Source organism: Grammomys surdaster, unplaced genomic scaffold (genome assembly GCF_004785775.1).
Source record: "Grammomys surdaster isolate TR1022 unplaced genomic scaffold, NIH_TR_1.0 125877, whole genome shotgun sequence".
NCBI classification, from domain to species: Eukaryota; Metazoa; Chordata; class Mammalia; order Rodentia; family Muridae; genus Grammomys; species Grammomys surdaster.
This window is the reverse complement of record NW_021620702.1, coordinates 466,411-488,131: the sequence shown is the minus strand read 5'-3', so window position 1 is coordinate 488,131 and position 21,721 is coordinate 466,411. Positions and strand designations below refer to the sequence as shown.

The window sequence follows — 21,721 nt, the reverse complement described above, 5'->3', positions numbered from 1 at the left end:
GCTTCCCAGTTAACCTGGTTCTCCTAGTCTTCATTAAATTAATAACTTTGAGACAGAGTCTTACTCTAGCCCAAGCTGGTCTCAAACTCGGCAGTCTTCCTGTCTCAGTGTCTTGAGCTCTGGGATTCGACGTGTGACCTGCTGAAATACACATTATGCCTTGCTGAAACACCAGTTTCCCCTTAAGTATACCCTGACCTCCTGGTTATTGCTAGAACACTCTAGCATGCTTTTGCCCAGAGTCTGCACTTGAGTTCTTGGATCATCTTTCCCTTATAAAGCTGCATACCCTGTCCTCTCACCTGTATCAGGGGCTCCTCAAGGGGCCCTAACTTGACATTCCCTTAGCTATCTGCATTGCAAAAGGGTTTGTGTGATGCATACTAATTTTTCTGCTGACCTCTTGTTATCTGGCCACTTTCTGTGAGCTTTAGTCTTTTCTGTAAAAAAAAAGAAAACTCCAGAAGGACAGGTTGTTTTATTTATATATATATATATATTTTTTTTTTTGCTAATTGCTGTGTCCTTATCACTTCGGCACATGTGGCTTGTATCAGTGCCCAACAGATTCACTGTTTACTGACTGACTAGGTAAGAGGGCTTGCTGGTAACCAGTCTGCCCAGGAACTCTTAGGCTCCATTGAGCCTCCTGTTTCAGCCTCTCAAACAGCTGGGGTTACAGGCAAGGACTGCTCCACCTGGCTGTATTCTTGAGCTCTTCCCTTGTAGTGAACTGGTAAGATTTTGTAAGGTATTCATTGGAAGACGATATTTTCCCCAGTCACTTCTTGAGATACTTTCTGAGGGAAAAGGAGAAGGGAATGCAAGATCTTTGTTTTGTGTGGTTAGTCCTTTTTTTTTTTTTAATCATCTATTTTATTTTATATGCATGTAGTTGTACCATTACATAACTGGTGCCTGGAGGGGCCACGAGGGCATAGGATCACCTGGAACTGAAGTAGGGCAGTTACGAGTTGTCGAGTGGGTGTTGAGAACCAAATCCAGCCCTCTTCGAGAGCAACAAGTGTTCTTATTATCTCAAGGCTGTGTGCATGGTCTTAGATCTCCTATGATACTCATTCATAGCATGCTGAGATTCAGTCCATGCTGCCTCGGTGTCAGTGAGCAGGCTGGTCTCGTGGTGAGTATTTAGTTGACAGAAGGTGATGGTCCTCTGTCTCTGTATATAACTGTTGAGCTTATAACTAAAAAGTAGCTTCCTCTAACAGTGGAGGATTTGGTCTTAGAGAACACTTGGTACCCACTCCCCCCCAATTAAGTTTGAGAATAAAAGAAGCAGGCTCTCTAAGTGCTTTGGGGTATGCCTCATTTTCTTTACTTCTTAGTTACCTTCTCTGATCAGGCTGGAGCGGCCTGGGTGAGATTTCTCCCTGGCAGTCTTGGCTGCTCTTCAGAAAGGCAAAGGATGAAGCATCTTTTACAAGGCACTCTGTAGGAATTGGTGGCAAAGGTTTTGGCTTAAATGTTTGCCAGGACATTGAAAGCTGCCCTGCTCATGGAGAGCCACTTGTGGGAGGTGAGAGAATTGGGATTCTCCTAAGCATTTGTCTAGATCTGGTTCCAGGATTAAGGTACAAGAAGTAGCACCAAACGTATGTTAGGAAAAGACCTGCTGGCATGTGTCTAGCACTGGTGAGATGGAGGTGTGAAATCAGGGTTCAGAGTTACCTTTGCTTAGTGACTCCTGGTCCAGTGTGGGTGGAAGCCGGAGGCATCGGATCCCCCTGGAGTTAGAGCTGTCAGCAGTTATGAGCTGTCTAGCCTGACCATATACATACTCAGCTCTTTATAAGATCAGTACATGTTCTCAACCACCTAGGCATCGCTTCAGCCCCCACCCTGTTTTGTTTTGGTTTGTGAGTGTCACTGTGTAGCCCTGGCTGTCCTGGAACTCCCAAAGACCCTCCTTCCTCTGGTTCTCTTAGTTCTGCAGTAACAGGTGTGAACCACCAGCCTTGCCTGTTAGTCTTTTTTTAAAAAATTTTTTTTTTCTAATAACTTAGGCAAATTGGTAACAGTGTCTACCAAACTTCTGATTTCCCCTTTTAGATCTGTTCACAATACCATTTCTAGTCAGTCTTCTTCAGGTTCACACTTAAACATTTCTGTGTCATAGATGAAAGCAGTGATCATGCTTCTGTACAGTTAGTGTCAGAATCAGTGTGGCACTTACTATGCCAGCTCTCCTCGTGAGCGCATAAGGAAAGTTTTCAGGAAAAATGTGGACCAAAAAAAATATTTTATACACATGTATGTATGTATATATGTATGTATGCATACATACAGAGAGAGAATGAATACAAATGTGGGCACATTTGCTATGCGTATGCGGACATTAGAGAACAACTTTCTGTGGAGTGGGTTCTCTCCTTCCACTTTAAATGAGTTCCAGGAGTGGGACTCAGCTGTCAGACAAGGGCCTATGCCTCTTGAGCCATCTTGACTCAGGAAAAGGTAGAGGGTTTTGTTTTTTTTTTTTGAGGAACCCTGTCATGTTTTTGTTCTGTGTCCCTGCTAAGTCCAAAGAAGAGAATTTTGTAGAACTATCTGATTTTTTTCAAAGTTTTACTTTTTGAGACAGTTCTCAACTATGTTGCCCTAGCTGGCCTGTTACTATGTAGTCTAGTCTGGCCTGGAATTGACAGCGATCTGCCTGCCTTTGCCTCCTGAGTGCTGAAATTAAAGACATGCACCATTAGTCCCAGCCAAAGATTTGATTTTATTTAAAAACTGTATGTGTGTGTGTGTGTATGTATGTATGTATGTATGTATGTGTGTGTATGTGCATGTGTGTGTGTTTTTGTTTATGTGCAAATACCTGTGGGGGCTAGGAGTGGGCATCCAATACCCTGTTGCTGGAGTTGCCCAAGGTTGTGAGTGCTGGGAGCTCAGGTCGTCAGGCTTGTCAGCAAGCCCTTTACCCTGGGCTGCTGAGTCCTTCTTGTGCTGCTTTTCACAGATGAGTTCAGAAGGCAGGCGTGAGGGGAGGTGCGTGTCTCCTATCTGAGCACTCGGGCAGAGCGGGACATGGAAATAGGTTTGAAGCTACCCTGGGCTACAGTGCTGTGTTGAGCCCTGTCTCAACCAAAAGAGAAAGGAGGGTGAGTCTGAGGAATTTTGTCCTGCCATGGAATGCGTTGTCAACTTAGAAGAAGGAAAAATAACCAGACTCATGGCTTCAGGATGTGCACATGAATCCAGTTGGTGGTTCTAATTTTAGATGTTCATATCCAGTGGCCGAGTATTTTCCTTGAGCTGTATCCTTCCCACCCTCTGTAGAAAATGCTTCACTCAGTAGTTGAGTGGCCCAGACTGGTTGCTGTGTAGCAGCAGAGCAATTGCCTTATCTCTCTGTTGAAGGTACTTCATTCCTTCTCTTATCTGTGGCTTTATTTTTACAAGCAGATAACGGAATTTTTTTAATTTGGTCTTTTGAGATTCCTTGGCATATTTTATATTTTCTCTTATGCTTGTAGAAAATCAGACAGTTGGAATCCGTTAATTATGGAAATAGTAATGTAACTCAGATTCATTTGTTTTGGGAAAGTCCCTCTATATAGCCTAGACTAGCCTTGGTCCCCTTTCCTCAGCCTCCTGGTTGCTGGATGGCTTGTGTACCACCGTAAGTGGCTAGTTCTAATACATACAGTAAACTATTTTATCTTCACTAGTTGGTTTGGTTGTGCCACTTTGGGTATATTGGTATATTTCGTGTCACACATCATTTTTGCTGCAGTTTGTTATTATTTACAGGGTGTTTTTATTATTTTATCGTATGTATAGGGTGTGCGTGGTAACGGATGCATCCTGTGGTTGTTTGTGGAGGTTAGAAAATAACTGGGGGAGCTGGTTAGTAATCCTCCTTTCTGTGGACTCTGGGAATTCAACTAAGACTGTCAAATGCATTTACTGCTAAGTCATCTTGCTGGTCTCCATTGTTACATTTGAGACAGTGTATCCTGTAGCCTAGACAAACCTCAGAATTACTATGTAGCCGAGGATAACCTTCAACCTGCATCTACTTCTCAAGTACTGATGTTATAACCATGTGCTACTATGCCCAAGTCTGTTCCCTTCCTTCTTTCCTTCCTTCCTTCCTTCCTTCCTTCCTTCCTTCCTTCCTTCCTTCCTCCCTCCCTCCCTCCCTCCCTCCCTCCCTCCCTCCCTCCCTTCCTTCCTTCCTTTCTTTTTTTATGTGGTTCTGGGTCGTGAACCCAGGGCTTCACGTATGCTAGGCAAGAACTCTGCCAACTGACCTGAAATTTATTGTTCGTAACAATCAAAACCTGCATTTCATAATCTTCAAAGCACCTTTGTCTTTTCTAAAAGGTTGGTTAGGACAAACAAGTTGGCTCATTAGGTAAAGGCTCTTGCTACTGTTACTCAAGCTTGGGAACCTGAGTGTGATTCCTGAAATCCACTTAATGGTAGATGGAGAAAGATAACTAAGGCGTTGTGTGTCCATCTCTCCCCCCTCCCCCCCCTCCAAGCTGTTAAAACAAAACCAGAAACAAACAAAACCCCAAAAGACAAAACAACAACCACAAAACTTCATGAGCGTTAATGTCATATCACTGTTTATGTTAAAAAGAGTAAGTTTGGGCCAGCCATGACTCAGGGAAGCTCCGGGAAGCGTGAATAAGAAGGCTTAATAGCTCTAGGAAAGCAACTGAGATGGAGTCTCAGTACAAATTCAATGCTGGTACAGCCCCAGGGTGGATTGAAGCTCACTGTGTAGCCCAGGCTGGCCTCAGACCTTTTCAAATTACCTTGTTTGATTTTTTTGTCTGTAATCTTACTTACACCAACACTCTAATACCTATGAGGACTGGTGTCTTATATATTTTATGAACTGCTATATCCCTCATGTTGAACATCGTTCTTCATACATTCTGACTAGATACATATGTGCATGAGTGAATGAAGGAATGCATACATGCTTATAATTGGACTCTTTAAAAAAAGATTTATTTATGTATATGGGTGGGTCTTGTCTGATTGTACACTTGTACTAGAAGAGGGCATCAGCTCCCATTATAGAGGGTCGTGAGCCAACATCTGGGTGCTGGGAATTGAACTCAGGACCTCTGGAAGAGCAGCCAGTACTTTTAACTGCTGAACCATCTCTCCAGCCCTGCAATTTGAGTCTTTCCGAATACATTTGTATTCTGGCTTAGTATATAGCCAGTAATTTGTATTTTAGCAAAATTCCACGTGTTTCTGATGCCTCTGGTTACCATGTGTTTCGATGCCTCTGGTTACTTGTCTTAGATGACATTTTAGAGACATCACCATGCAATGGGGCAGTCCCACCACTCTGATGACTTAACAACTCTTAGGATAAGCTGATTTTTGTGTTTTTGTCTTCAGTTCTGAGCACTCAGCTTGAGCTCTAGCCTCATTTATTCCCTGGCATTTTGAGCATATCTGTTAGATTCTCACGTAGCACCTCAAAGTGCACCGCGACCAAAGCAAAAGTGTTTGAAGAAACTAGGGTTGTAGCTCACTTGAGTAGAGCCCTGGGGAAGCATTGGGTTTGACTCCCGAGTCATGCAAACAGAACAAACATTAAAAATAGAGTAATAGCCGGGTAGTGGTGGTGCACGCCTTTAATCCCAGCACTTGGGAGGCAGAGGCAGGCGGATTTCTGAGTTTGAGGCCAGCCTGGTCTACAGAGTGAGTTCCAGGACAGCCAGGGCTACACAGAGAAACCCTGTCTTGAAAAACAAAAACCAAAAAAAAAAAAAAAATAGAGCAATAGTTTTTCACTGAGTGGTGGTGGTGTGGCACATGCTTTTAATCTCGGCACTTGGGAGACAGATGTAAAAAAAATAAAAACACTTTTAAAAAAATCACTGAATTGTGTGATTGGACATGTCGTTTGATGGATCTTGACATTCATGAGGTCTGGCATTCTGTCCCAGGTACCACTAGGGGGAAAAAATCATGACTTTTCTCCCAAGGCGGTAGCATGGTGGTAGCATGCTGGGAGTTTTTGAGGAAGGAGCAGAGGTTACTTGTGAAGCTTTCCCCATCATTCCACTGTTCTCGCTCAGTTATCCGTGACAGTGGAGAACTTATTGGGACAGGTCTCGTATAAAACAATTTACACGTTTTGTTTGTTTACGACTGGTTCTTAGTGTGTAGGCATGGGTGGCCTGGATGGAGCCCTGTGTATAGACCAGGGTGGTTTATACCTTCTGAATGCTGAGATTAAAGCTGTGTGCCCCTTCCTGGTCCTCTACTAGATTGTTCTTGTTTGTTGTTGTAAGGCACATCTCTTTTTCTTCTAGAAAAAGACACATTCTTCAAAAGCTGGGCACTGTGGCACACACCTGTAGTTCCCGCTACTTAGGATTTAAGACCAGCTTGGACAACAAACAGAATGAGTGAGACTCTTGTCTTGGAATGAAGCAAGGAAGGGGGGGGAGAGGGAAAGGTGGGGGTCATTTTTATTTTAAGAATTTCCCTCATCCCTCCCTCTATCTATTCCTCCTTCCCTTCTTTCCTTTCTTCCTCGGGGGAAGGGGGTGAGCATGGGAGGGGGAGGGTCAGTATCTCGAAAAATAAAAGATGTAGCCCTAGCCGGGCGGTGGTGGTGCACACCTTTAATCCCAGCACTTGGGAGGCAGAGGCAGGTGGATTTCCGAGTTTGAGGCCAGCCTGGTCTACAGAGTGAGTTTCAGGACAACCAAGGCTACACAGAGAAACCCTGTCTCTAAAAACCCAAAAAAAAAAAAAAAAAAAAAAGATGTAGTCCTGGCTGTTCTGGAATTCTCAATTTAAACCAGGCTGGCCTTGAACTAAGTTTTCTGCCTCTGCCTTTCATGTGCTACGATTAAAGGTGTACAGCACCACGTCTGAACTACTTGTTTATATTCCTCACAGTTTATTGCAGCCCAGGCTGGCTTGGAACTTGACATGTGCCTGAGGATGACCTTGAATTTTAGATCCTCCTGCCTTTGTGCCACTGGAGTTGTGGGACTATAGGCATGTGCTACCTTCTGTAGTGCAAAGGGGCAACCTGGGGTACTAAATGAGATAACCAGATGTGGCGGCTCACATAGTGAAATTGTTCTCTTGGGGAGGGGGATAAATATGGATAAGTAAGTGGGAGCTAGCAATATAGCCCAGTTGGTACAGAGTTTACCTAAAATACTGCAATCCCATCTCTTATAATCTAGAATAAAGTCATGCTCTCAATAGATTCTCACTGTGTAGGCCACCCCATTGGCTACTTTCAGATTGTGATTCCTGTTTCCTCAGTAACCTTTCGTTGTTGTTTTGAGTCAGGGTTTCATACAGCAGCCCAGACTGCCCTCAGCCTTACTGTGTGACAGAGGATAATTAGCTCCTCTAATTCTCCTGCCTCTGCCTCCCAAGCCCCGGAATAGCAAGCGCCTTTATCCAGTGTCCTCAGCATCCACTAACAAGTCTTATTTGAAACTTTCATTAAACTGGTGATTTCAAAACGTTGATTCTCAGATCGTCTCATCCCTTTCACATTTACTAGCTAGAATTGTTTTATAGACTACCCCTTCTGTGTTTTGTTTTGGTGAGTACTATAGAGTTGATATTTTACTTTTCTTTTTCTTAACTCCATGTGTGTGTAGTATATGTATGTGTATATATGCAAGTGTATTTATGAGAGACTGTGCCTAAAAAAGATAGCCAGGGCCAATGGCTACACACCAAGGTTGTTCTCTAGGCCTCCCCACACATATGCACACACATATTAGTGTACACAGACGCTTTACTCCCTTCACAGATTCAATACTTTATAGTCACTAGTTGTCAGTATTAAAAGTACTAACAGTATTGACTATTGAAAATAATAACATTTGGAGCTGAAGAGATGGCTTATCAGTTAAGAATGAATATTTGGGGGCTGGTGAGATGGCTAAATGGCTAAGAGCACTGATTGCTCTTGCAGTGGGCCCAGGTTCAATTCCCAGCACCCACATGGCAGCTCACACCTGTCTGTAACTTCAGTTCCAGGGGATCTGGCACCCTCATAACACGCAGGCAGGACACCAGTGCACATAAAAAAGATCTTGTTTTTAAAAGGATAAGAAGGTTAGAATTTTCTCAGTTTGGTTATTGGGAGCCCCTCTGGCTTCTCTGTCCTCCCTGCCCAGCAGCTTCAGGCTCTCAGCACCTCTCACACTCAGGCAGTGTGTTTGCTGTTTGTGTTACCTTTGGATTTCACTAGCCCAGGCCTGGAGCTAGTCACTGCTGAGAGTCCTGATCCTTGAATGGGGGATGCTTCCTTCACAGGGAGATTGCTGCTGCTTCTTTTTAATTGCAAATGCTGTAGTTCTATAGCACTGGCTCTTTATTCATTCACTCATTCATTTCACTCACATTGCTAAGTTTTGTCTGCATGTATGTCTGTGCGAGGCTGTTGGGTCCCTTGGAACTGGAGTTACAGGCAATCGGGAGCCACCATGTGGATGCTGGGAATTGAACCTGGGTCCTCTGGAAGAGTAGTCAGTGCGTTTAACTACTGAGCCATCTCTCTACCCCCCCCCATTCTTATTCATAACTGCCCATCTATTCTTACTATTTTCATTTGATAAGCTTTTTTGTTTTTTGATGTGTGTGTGTGTGTGCGTGTGTGTGTGTGCGCCCGCGCGCGCGCGTGTTTCAGGGGTAGATCTCAGAGCTGTGTATGTTCCCAGATGTACTTAGGCAATATATTATCTAAATTCCTTCATCGGGGCAGTGAGTTCTAGGCAGTGCTGATGACTTTCTTGGGAATGAGCTACGTAGGGAAGAGGGCTGGGCTTGTAGTGTTTTCCTGTAAGTGGCTTTTTTTCATCGTGCTTTGACACAGCAACAGAAAATAACCAGTACTTCTTTATACAGTGATATATAAAGGTAGACATAAACTACCATGTTTCTGCTCTTGGTTTTTTTGAGACAGAGGTTGTCCTGAAACTCTCCTTATAGACCAGGCTAGCCTCAAACTCAGGGATCTGCCTGCCTGTGCCTCCTAAATGCTGGGATTAAAGGTGTGCACCACCGCCATCACCATCTGACTGCAGATACCATTTTCTTTTAGGTTTTATTTTAATTTTATGTGTATGGTGTTTCACTTAGTTGTATGTCTGTGCACCACTTGGGTGCCTGGTCCCTGTGGAGACTACAGAGCATATCAGATGCCCTGAAACTAGAGGTGTAGATGGTTGTAAGCTGCCATGTGAGGGCTAGGAATCCAATCTGAGTCCTCTAGAAGAGCAGCCAGTGCTCTTAGTGTCTGAGCCATCTTTCCAGCCCCCTTTTAAGTTTCTTTTTAAGACAGACTCATCTAGCCGTTGCTGGCCTTGAACTCCTGGTCCTCCTGCCTCAGCTTTCCAAGTACTGGGATTTTGGGAATGAGCCATGCCTGGCTCAGATAATATTTCAGTTAACACAATTACTAACCTGTCAGTTGTATATATTTCTTCCTTTTATATGATTGGGTGCTCTAAGATTACTGAAGAAATAGCTGCCTGGCAACATAAAAGCACAGATATTAAAAGGAATTAAATATCCTCCAACTGTTTCTATTGCTTGGCTAAATTTAGAACCATATAGAGCTTTTGTAGAATTAAAATCCCTGGGGATTTTATAGTTAATAGACAGCACTTGGCTTTTCAGAGTAAGGAAGAATATATGTAGTTTCAAAATGATTTTTGTACTGTCACTCACACCAGTTAATTAAAGCACAGAGACCAGTAAAAAGTCAGAACTGTTCTGAGAGTCTTATTTTTCTGCCATGTTGCTGAAAGCTTCTTAGAGCCTGGGTTTGATATAATGAAAGATTCTTTTTCTTTCTCAGGTGAATTGCCAGAGTCAACACCCTGTCCTTCCTCAGTGTCTCTCAACAGTATACCTGAAACAGCTCCTAATAGTCCACCTGGATGGAGGAGCCAGCAGCATATCTGTGCTAGAAATCAGGTGAGCATCACACCGGGGACCTGATGGGTAATGTTTGTGATGCTTGAATTGTTTTCTGAGCTCAGACTAGAGTTAATAGATAGTTTGACCCGAAAATAATCTGTGTATAATCCTGTATGGAACATCAACATAAGAAAAGGCAGATTTAAGGAAGGAGTACTTTGAGTACATAATTTAAGTTAAATATAATGTAAAATAGAATACAATTTAATATGTTTAATACATCATTTGGTAGCAGGGAAAGTCATGCTAGTGTATAGTAAGATGTTCTGGGGATGTTTGAAGGTGCAAAACTTCATCACAGACTGAGGATAAAATGAATGTAAATAGAAAGCTTTGTTACTGAGATCCTAAATTCATCACATGGTAAAAGTAAAAAAGATAGTTAATACTCTTTTAAAAATTGTTATGAGGATGGAGAGAGGGTTCAATGATTGAGAACTGGTTGCCCTTCCAGAGGACCCAGGTTCAATTCCCAGCACCCACACTGTAGTTCACAAATGTCTGTAATAGTTCCAGGAGATCCTACACCTTCACACAGACAGACAGACATGCAGGTAAAATACCAGTGCACATAAAATAAAAATAAATAAGTTATTTTTAAAAGTTCTTACAGAGTTTGAATAAATTTCCCAGCAGTTAAGATCACTGCTTATTCTGTAAGACCCAGGTTTGATTCCTAGTACGCACATGTTCGCTCACGAAGGTATGTAACTCCAGTTCCAGTGGGTGTGACTCCTCTTCTGGCCCCTGAAGGCGGTAGTGCATGGTTGTGGTGCACAGACACACATGAAGGCAAAACATATGCATATATGAAAAAGAGCAGCAACTTTGGAGGAAAGAAACTGAAGTCCAAATAGAAAACAAACCAAAAACCTATTACAGACAGTAAGGAACTTTGTTATGTGCATTACTTATCAAAATTGAACTCTATTATGGATTAAAACTAAGAAAAAATTTAAATATTGATTCATCAAATATAATATACTTCATACATATTGATAATATCCATAATTTTGTATATAGATGTATGCATAAGGATGCATGTACTTGTGCACACATGTCTGGAAGCCAGAGGTCAACGCTGAGTGTTCTCTAGTCTCTCTCTCTGTCTGTCTCTAAGGATTTGTTGTATTCACATGTGTGTGTGTGTGTGTGTGTGTGTGTGTGTGTGTGTGTGTGTGCATGAACACATGTAGGAACTTGGGTTGGCCAGAAGAGGGCGCTAGATTCTCTGGTGCTGGAGCACATGGTGTCGTGAGGCAGCTCATGTGGACGCTGAGCAGCAAACTGAGCCCTATGCAAGAGCAGTGCAGCACGCCCTCCAGCCGCCTCTCAGCTCCCCTCTGCTCCACTTACTTTCTACGGTTTATCTTTACTGTTTCCACCTCACTTCTTGAGACAAGGTCGGGCTCAGGGTTTGAGCTGGTTGGCTGAGCCATCGGTACTGCGCGTCTGCCTGCTGTCTCTCTCTGCCTTGTTGACTCCAGTGCTGAGGTTAAGTATGAGCACTGTGCCCATGTTCATGTGGCTGTTGGGGATCTGAGTTTACGTCCTCATCAATCGTGCTCATGCAGTAGGATTTAACCACTGAGCTACCTCTGCAGTTCCTAGACCTAAAACAACAACTTCAACACAATTCAGTGAGAAAGGTGGACATTATTTTATTTATTTTAACTTCTTTTTTAGCACTAAGAATCAAACTTAGGGCCGTTTATGTACTAGGGAAACGCTACAACTGAGATATAAACCTAGCCTTGTTTTAAACGTTTGCAGATCTATGATACCTAACTTAGTAGACGACAGTCGGATGTTTACATTCAGTCTGTTGTGATGCCTTATTTTGGTTCACGTATATGAAGAAGACCCAGCCTCAAAGTCATAGTCTTTTAATATCTCCTTCATTAATTAGGAATATTCTTCTTTGATACTGAACCCACAGTCAAGTGAATAAATGGTACTTTTCTTCTTTTTTCCCCTCCAGTCTTCCCACTCCCTTTTTCCTTTCTTCCTCTGTTGTTTTGAGAGACAAGGTTATGCTGTTGGCCTTAGCGTTGTGTAGCTTGCACTTAAGGTCTTCCTGCTTTGGCCTCACGTTAGGTAATGGTATGTGCCTGAGTATGTACGTTGTTGGGTCTGAAAGCATTAATGGAGTTTGGTCCTTGATGACACTGAGAATTATTTGTCTGTCTGGGGATGAAGTTCTCCAGGTACAAGGTTCTGCTTTATTCAGTCTGGGCACTATAGTTATCCATCTAGTAGACTGAATTAATTGGGAATATTCTAACATTCCTGGAATTTGCTATGTAGACCAGGCTGGTCTCAGAGTCACAGAGATCCACCTGCTTCTGCTTCCTAGGTGCTGGGATTAGAGGTGGGCGTCAGCACAGCTGGCTCAAGGTGACGGTATTGATTCACTTAATAATTCAGACCTTACACATTTTGACCCAGTCCCTATGTGTACATATGTGTAGTAAAAGTGTTTCTGTGAGTGTGTATGTATGGAGTAGAAGTCTTTTGTACTTACTCTTCTGTCAAGTAGAATTTTAAAAAGACATGAGTGTGAGCTGGGGAGATGGGTCAGGACTCACAACTATCCACAACTCTGTGCGCTGGAGCAAGTCAGGTCACATCTGTCCATACTCTGGTTCCATGGGGCTCAACAGCCTCCTCTGATTTCTACAAGCACCAGGCATACAGTCACAGACTTACATTTAAGCACTACACCCATATATTAAATAAGCAAGCAAACAAATAAGCAATGTTTTTTTAAAGAAAGGTGTGAACATGTTTGATGTGATGGTTTATGTTTGTAATCACATTGCTTGGGAGGCTGAGGCAGGAGGATTGCTGTGTGTTCGCCTAGCTTGGGTTAGAGTATGACACTATTTCAAACAATTGGAGGGGGAAAAAGACATGAGCTGAGGGGCAGAAATTATAGTCAGCTTTCCTTAACTTTGAGTTCCATGTTTGTGGGTTCAGCCAAATACAGTTAAAACGTATTCAGGAAATAGGCCAGACATAGGAGTGCATCCCAGAACTTAGGAGGCTGAGCCGGGTGTGCATCTCTGAGGTTGCCAACCTGGTCTACGTACCAAGTTTCAGACTAGATGAGATAATGATGTGCCCTCTGCAAAAAGCACCAAACAAACAAAAAACCAAAAGCTTCAGAAAAACAGCTGCAGTCGTAGCAAACATGTACGTAATTCCTCCCATTATCTTGTGATCAATATAGTCTAACAACTGTCTGTGACGTATTAGACATTGAAGGACATAGGAAGCCAAGCGAGGGGGTGCACAGCCCAGCACTTAAAAGACTGAGCGTGTAGGAGAACATGAAGCCAGTCTGCGTTATATAGCAAGACCCCATGTCTCCCCACCCCTCACCCCTCATAAAGAGAAGTATAGCCCTAATATGTAAACACTAGACTATTTATAGAAAGGATCTGAGCATACTGAGGTTTTGCTATCTGTAGGACTTGGAGGTGTTGATGTGGAGGATACTGAGAAGACTGTGAGATAATTAATCTTTACTGCTTCATTATGGGCATTTTCTTTTCTTTTTATAGTCTGTTGTGCTAGGAATTGATCCAGGAGTCTTCCACATGCTGTCAGGTACCCCAGTACCAATCCTCGTTTACTCTTTATTTATTTATTTATTTATTTATTTATTTCTCTCTTTCTTTCTTTCTTTCTTTCTTTCTTTCTTTTTTTTTTTCTGGTTTTTCGACACAGGGTTTCTCTGTGTAGCCCTGGCTGTCCTGGAACTCAATCTGTAGACCAGGCTAGCCTCTGAACTCTCGAACTCAGAAATCCGCCTGCCTCTGCCTCCCAAGTGCTGGGATTAAAGGCGTGCGCCACCGCCGCTCGGCTACTTTTTATTTCTTAGTAAGACTTTTGTTTGTTTGTTTGTTTGTTTGTTTTTGTTTTTTTTTCAAGACAGGATTTTCTCTGTGCTGCCTTGGATGTCCTGTGACTCACTCTGTAGACAGGCTGGCCTTGAACTCACAGATCTGACTGCTTTTGGCTCTAAAGTTGTTTAGGTAGACCTTGAACTTGCTATTTTTCCTGCTATACCTTTCCAAGTATTTGAGATTGTAAGCCCAGCTTTATTGAAGACATTCTAAATTCAATTTCTGTTTGTTTTTTATTTTTTATTGAAAGTGTAGAAGGATGACACAGTATTACTAATAGGTTTTTAAAGACAAGGTCTCATGTAGCTCAGGCTAGTCTTGAATATATTATATATAGCTGAGGATTGCCTTGAGCTTCTGATTCTCCTTCTTGCACCTCCACATCCCCAGTGCCACAGTTACAGATGCCCACCACTGTGCCAGGCTCCACACCAGGCTCAGTGTGGAGTAGAACCAAGGCTTGGGGCAAGGAAGCACCCTGCCAGCTGAGCTGCGTTCCTAGCTCTATACCTTTGCTGTTGTGGAGGTGGTCTTGTTATGTAGCCCAGGCTGGCCAGGACAGATTATCCTCTTGCTTTCAACTATAGTGCTTGGATTACAGGCTGTGCTGCCATGGCTGTTTGGTTTTGTTTGTGGTGCTCAAGGGAAGCCTGGGGCCTTGCATTTGGTTTGGTGCTAAGTACTTCCCCAGCTCTGCTGTTAGATTTGATGAATGTTCCTGCTTTACTTCAGTGAATGAGCTAGCAGTTTTACCTGTTGTTACTTTTGTCTATGTGAAAAAGGCAAGTAAAGGTGGGACTATAGCCTGGGGCAGTTGAAGTGGGAGGGTGGCCAGGTCCGGGCCGTGCATAGAGCCTGGCTCAGCGTGCAAGCAGAAAGAGGAGAGCTGCTGAGCCACCTCTGTGGGTCTCCAGGCGGGGGTCAGCAATTAAGGGCACTTGTTCCTCTCTCCAGGCACCACACACACGTACATGAAATAAAATAAATAAATCTAAAGCCAAAACACAGCAGTGAAGAGTGCATAGTGTGCACAAGGCTTTAGACTTAATCCCTAATACCACCAAGACACAGTAAGTGCAAATAACATCTTAGTGTTGTTATGAAACTGGTTTGATCTCTTAGGTCTCCTGAAACCTGATTTTTCAAACTGTTGTTCTGGATAGATGTGTTGTATATTCAGAAATATTGAGGTGAGAGAGGAAAAGGCATAGTTTTATTTTATTCATCTTTTTTTGCTTTGTCTTTGGTTTTTTTTTGGGGGGGTTGTTGTTGTTGTGTTTTTTTTTGTTTGTTTGTTTTTTTAATATACTGTTTCACTGTGTAGCCCTGGCTGTCCTGGAACTCTCATTCTGTGGACCAGGCTGGCCTTGAACTCATAAGAGATCTGCTTGCCTCTGCCTCCTGAGTGCTGGGATTAAAGGTGTGTGCCACTATGCTCTGCATAAAAGCATAATTTTAAAGTGGAGTGCACATAATTTCTGAAACTCATGTTTTCATAATGAGAAGATGTTAGTCCGGGTGAGAGCACAAAGCACCTGCTCAGCAGCATACAGCCCCGTCTCTAACCAGTGAGGAACCGCCGAGGGATTTTAAGGAGATAAGAGTGGGTCAGGAGTGCTGGAGACTCCTGGGCATGCAGGCGCAGGCCCATAATCCAGGCACTTGGAAGGTAGGGATAGGAGGAGCCTGAGTCTGAGGCTCGTCTGGTGTCTGTCTCAAAACCCACAGTAATAATAACGAAACAAACAGGAGCGAGGGGAATGCTGTGATCGTCTGTTGCGTGAATATCCTCCAGAGGCCGTCGCTGTTAGCTTCTAGTACCACAGATGAGTGTCACCTGCTTTTAACTTTCACACTAACAGAACCTTTATCCTGTTTTGTGTATTGTTTGTTCAGCCATGTCTCTGAGATTAATAAATACAGTGTCATATAGCAGTGGTGTTTTCTTTACCATTGCTTCATGATACATACCTACCCATGCCATATTGTTCCTATTTAGCTGTTTCTAGTTTGGATTGTAATGAATACTATTACTAGGAATGTTGTGCTTCTAGAAATTGTTGTACATGTTGTATAACGTTCTTGTTGTGTGTGACAAAATCACTTCCAATGGCTATATCTGCCTTGGAGTATTGCTTAGGTTAGTATTACCAGTTTTCCAAAGTGATTATATTAATTTATTTTTATCAGTAAATTGAACTCTATCTTAAAAATTATATATATTTTGAGGTAGGGTCTTTCTAGGATGCCAAGCATGTTCCGTCATGCAGAGCTTACCCCCTTCCCTACTGTCTTCCTTTTTAAAGTTGTTACTGGAATAAACATTTCGGGTCTATGGATGAAGGGCTTTTTTCTGCGATTTCCTTGCATGGCCAGGGATTGATATTTTGACTTTGCAACTATTTCCCAAGTTATCATCATAATACTACACATCTCTTGATGCTGAAAGGATTAGTTTCTCTTTTAGGTAATTTTGATATTTAAACTTTGTACCTACTGAAGTTAACACTTCCTTCTTTTTTGGACTCCCTTCTAGCTTGGCTGACGGTCATTTGCAGTTGCTAATGTGGGCCTGAAGTAACTTTTTTTGGTGGGGGAGGGGAGCAAGTCTCCAATTAAAGACAGCAAAGAAAGGTTCCATAGTGGGAGAAGGAGTCGAGGCTGTAGTCGTCTTGAGCAGCACCGTTTCTATGAGGGGCATCGGAGCCTCCAGTAAGGCTGCGATGTCACTGGCTTGCTGGTCTGTCAGGAAGAGTCAGCAGGAGTCCTAGGAGACTGGACAGTGTCACCTTGTTTGCTGAACCCCTTGCTCTGCGTTGATCTCTCACTACAGTAGCTGTCACAGTCTGTGTTGTAGAGGAGACTGAGACAGTGCTGAAGGCTCAGATGGCTTTTAGAGAAGTTCAGGACAAGGATCTAGGTCATAAGAAATGCAAGCAAAAGAACCTGGGAGGTGGTCCGAGAGGTACTGCCGTGGATCTTGAACTGGGTCTTTGTGGTCCAAGCTGGTCTCAGTGTATTAATGTTTTTTTTAAATAATTTATTTATTTTTTCTCAAATCATAATTCATTCACACAGGGGTTATAAACACAGAAAGGCAGGATGTGGGGAAGGGGAAGACACCGGAGTGTGGGTGTTCAGGGGGAATACAGATATCTTTCAGAACAGGGTATCGGCTGGTTGGAGGTTCAGAGGACAGATCACTATGACTCTGCCTATGACTCACTTGTCCTTATCTAAGTTGGTGTTGTCTGCCAAGGCTACCTATTTACAAGGTCTATGACTACTCAGGCTCATAAATTTCCACAAAGCTGCCTGTTGACATTAGTTTATAGCCATCTGTTTCAGTGTTTTTCCACTGAGACCCAAGACTTGGTGTTAGTATACATGTATGACAGGCCTATGGCTGATTTTAGGCCTATGGCTGATTTTAGGCCTTCAGTGTGTAAGCAGTGCTGCCCCTGACATCTCCTCCCTCAGTGTATTAATATTTAAAATTGCTTTTAACTTTTTTTTTTTTTTCTTTTTGGAGGTTAAACTTGTTTCTTAAGTGAGATGCCATACCAGCACTGGACTCATGGAGACTGAGCATTTATTCAGGTAATGACACTTAACATCTATGAGAAAGTTTTATGTGCCAGGCCACAAACTAAGTGTTATATATCGCCATTCTTACCTGGTCCTCTCTTAGCCCTGGAGGCTGGAAATTGTACTGCACCCGTTTAACAGACAAAGAAGTTTAAATTCAAGAAGTATATCAAATGACTTCAACTGAGTTTAAAAAAGAAATCCTACCGGGCGGTGGTGGTGCACGCCTTTAATCCCAGCACTTGGGAGGCAGAGGCAGGCGGATTTCTGAGTTCGAGAGTTTGAGGCTAGCCTGGTCTACAGAGTGAGTTCCAGGACAGCCAAGGCTACACAGAAAAACCCTGTCTCGAAAAAAACAAAACAAAACAAAACAAAACAGAAATCCTTTTGCTACTTCCCAGGGAGAGCTGGAGATGATCTGGGGTAGATGAAGTTATTTGCTCACACCAGTAAGTGTGCTGAACAAGATACTGGTTTTCATTGAACTACCGAGATTTCTTAACATTTTCCACTAGTGAAATCTGTCATGCTTCAATTTCTTAAGAACATTTTATTTTATTTTTTTATGTGTACAACTGTTTGCCTGCATGTGTGTATATGTGTACCATGAATGTGCCTGGCACCTTTGAAGGCCAGAAGAAGGAGCTGCTTCCCTGACCATGGAGTTAAAGCTGACTGTGAGCCATGTAGGTCTTATGGAAGAGCAGTCGGGGCTCCTAATCATCTTCCTAGCCGGTGTTTATAACCGCCTTCCTCTCCTACCCCTTCTGTGTGCATATGTACTAAGTGCAGGTTTTGCAAGACGTTTTGTCTATTAAGCAGCCTAGGTGGTGTGTGAAGCTTCCTTCCATGATTGAGGGTTGCTTCTGGAGACTTGGCTATATCCTTTGACACAGAAGATTGGAGTTTTTATGAAGTCTTCATTTCTTTTTTTTTTAATAATTATTTTTAACTATTTTTTTTTTAAGATTTATTTATTTTACTTATGAGTACACTGTAGCTGTCTTCAGACACAGCAGAAGAGGGCATCGAATCTCATTACGGATGGTTGTGAGCCATCATGTGGTTGCTGGGATTTGAACTCAGGACCTCTGGAAGAGCAGTCAGTGCTCTTAACCACTGAGCCATCTCTCCAGCCCCATTTCTTTTTTTCTATTTTTATTTTATGTATATGAATGTTTTGCCTGTGTGTGTGTCTGCATCCCATGCATACAGTGCTCGAAAAGGCCAGAAGAGGGTGTTGGATCCCCTGAGACCAGAGTTACAGATGGTTGTAAGCCACTGTGTGGGTGCTAGGAATCAAACCTGGGTCCTCAGAAGGAGCAACCAGTGTGCCTAACCACTGAGCCATCTCTCCAGACCCCTCCCCACCTCTTCTGAATCGGTTTCATCATGCAGCTCTTGGCTAGCTTGGATTCACTATGTAGATCAGGTTAGCCTCCAACTCACACAGACCTGCTGCCTCTGCTTCCTGATTCTGGGATTAAAGGTGGGTGCTTTGTTTCTTTTCTCTTCCTTTTTTATCATTGATGTGTCTCTTGTATGAAGTCTTAGGATCCATGAGGAATTCTCATGTTTTTTCTTAGTAAGTTCACTGTGGATGGAGCTCAGGCTGTCGGGTCGGTGTGGTACTACAGACTTGGGTGTGCTGAGCCATCCCAGCAGTCTGCTGTGCTTCCCTCTAAGAAGTTTCCTCACTTTGGCCTTGGTCTGCTTTCAGTCCAGTGCAGGGCTCGGAAGGAACAAAGAGAGGGTCTCACAGCATTCTTGTAGGTTATCGTTGCCATGACTCCATACTGGACGAGTTTACTATCCTTGTCAAAACACTTTGCCAGAGATGTTTGGAGGTTTTGTTTGTTTGTTGTTGTTGTTGTTTTGTTTGTTTGGGTTTTTTGTTTGTTTGTTTTTCGAGACAGAGTTTCTCTGTGTAGTCCTGGCTGTCCTGGAACTCACTCTGTAGACCAGGCTGGTCTCGAACTCAGAAATCCGCCTGCCTCTGCCTCCCAAGTGCTGGGATTAAAGGCATTCGCCACCACCGCCTGGCTGTTTTTGTTTTTTGATTCTTATTTCTGTTGGTCTTTTTAACAAAAACAGATTTTAATACTTTAAAAATTATGTGTATCTGTTTGTGTCTCTGGGTGGTTATGTGTACATGAGTGCAGATGCCCAAGGAGGCCGGAAAATGTCAGGTCCCCTGGAGCTGGAGTTACAGGCATTTGTGAGCTCTCAGGTGGGAGTGCTGGGAGCAGGGCTCAGGTTCTCTGCAGGAGCCATCTCTCCAGCCATGGTCTTCGCTTGTTTGTTTGTTTATTGCACATATACTTATGTGTGTGTATGTATATATTGTATGTATAAATTAATATGTATGTGTACTTTGTGCATATATGTGTTGTGTGCTCTGTGGTGTGTGTGTGCACTCTGTATGTGTGTGTGTTCCTCTGGAAGAGCAGGAAACATTCTCCAGCCTCTTTCTTGTTCTCTTGTCTGTCTTTTTTTTTTTTTTTTCGAGACAGGGTTTCTCTGTATAGCCCTGGCTGTCCTGGAACTCACTCGGTAGACCAGGCTGGCCTCGAACTCATCTTGTCTGTCTTTAAAAGCCAATTTCATATTGTTGAGATGTTGTAGCTCTGTAGTTGTGAAGTCACACAACATGAGTCTCTAGTTCATGTATTAAGGACCCCTTGCAGTTGCATATTAACAATTGTAAACATTGTCATTAAAGAAGAAAGATCATGTAGAAGTATTGGTTTAAGTTAATTTGCACTATTTTATAATAATGTGCTGGATGTGATTGTGCATGTCTATAGGCTAGCCTGAGCCACATCAGGAAATCCCAATTTAACCAAGTTCATTAATTATAACAATGTATTTGAGAAGTACCAACTCAATAGTAGCATTCAGAACCAGTTCAGTTTCCTCTCCTTTTTAAAAAAAATTTAAATTTATTTTTATTTTTTAATTAATTAATTAATTAATTTTTGGAGACAGGATTTCTCTGTGTAGCCCTGGGTGCCCTGGAAATGACACTGTAGACCAGGCTGGCCTTGAACTGACAGTGACCCACCTGCCTTGCCTTCCCAGGTGTTGGAGTTAAAGGCATGCTCCACCACCACCTGGGTTCCTTCTTTGTTTTGTACTTTTCTTATAGAAATTATATATTTATATATCCTGTCCTTATAAAAACATGCAAAATGAAAGCCTTATAGAGTTTGTTTGTTTGTTTGTTTGTTTGTTTTATACAGGGTTGTGTTGTATAACTTATGCTTGACTGGAAGTTGCTATATTGTCCCTTCTGCATCTGTCCCCAGCTGTTAGGATTAAAGGCATGAGCCACTCTATCTGGCTCTAGTTGTTGTGTGAGTGTATGGATGTATTTTTGACAGGGTCCTCAGCACTTTGGGTGTAGCCTTGTAAAGACTTGGCCTCCAAGGCTGCTCATGAAGCACCTGATGTTCACTGAGACGCTTGTGTATGTAGTAAGATGCTTTTCTGTTGCTGTTGCTAAGATTCTCTCCTTGCCTCTGACTTCAGACAACTTGACAATAGATGTGGGAACCAGTTTTTCTTAGCTGGAACTTATGAAGCTTGCTAGTTATAAGGGTTTTCTTCATAAACTTCGATGTGTTTGGATACTTCATTAAATATTCCTCTTGTTACTTTTTCCCCTTCATGGTCCTTAGAGTTGAACCCGAGGCCTCACACATGGTAAACAGCGTCCTGCTGTGGAGCCTTTACCCTGGTCCCCGCTCTGTCCCTGATGGGACTGTCAGTGTGCTCAATGACAGGCCTGATACTTTCCATCGCCTGCTGAGGTTTTCATTTTTCTCTGTTCTTTTTTTCTTTTTCTTGTGAAGTCTAATCTTTAACTCACCTAGCTCAAGTCCATTGGACTTTTTGTTGGTTTTGTTTTGTCTGCTTAAACCTACTGTTGCTTCTCCATCAATGGCTTTCTTCATTGCTGTTGCTGTACCAGCCTGTGTCTGTGTTGATGGTCTCACTCTGTGATGCAGGCTGGCCTGAATTCAGTGTGTAGCCTATGCGGACTGCCTTAGCCTTCCTAGTGTTTGGATTACAGGGATGATGTCACATCATGCCAGCTTCTTACTGTACTGTGTGTGCATGCACTGTATGTTTATATGTTCACGTGTGTGTGTGTGTGTGTGTGTTGTGTATGTGTGGAGACAGGAGGACCTTGTTCATGTGTGTTTATTGTGTATGTGTGGAGACAGGAGGACCTTGTTCATGTGTGTGGGTTA

The 21,721-nt window shown here is 42.8% G+C and overlaps 1 protein-coding gene across 8 annotated transcripts in view; it reads left to right on the top strand.

The window, feature by feature from the left end:
* Positions 1-9,844: 9,844 nt before the first annotated feature.
* The window catches only part of R3hdm2 (R3H domain containing 2), a 111,693-nt gene continuing 99,816 nt past the window's right edge, over positions 9,845-21,721 (top strand). For 7 of the 8 annotated variants that reach the window (XM_028752064.1, XM_028752063.1, XM_028752062.1 and 4 more), the window contains exons 1-2: positions 9,845-9,963; positions 17,410-17,477. The gene's annotated coding sequence lies outside the window, so the exon portion shown is untranslated. The remainder of the gene's footprint in view (positions 9,964-17,409; positions 17,478-21,721) is intronic. The other variant, XM_028752060.1, reaches the window with a different exon arrangement.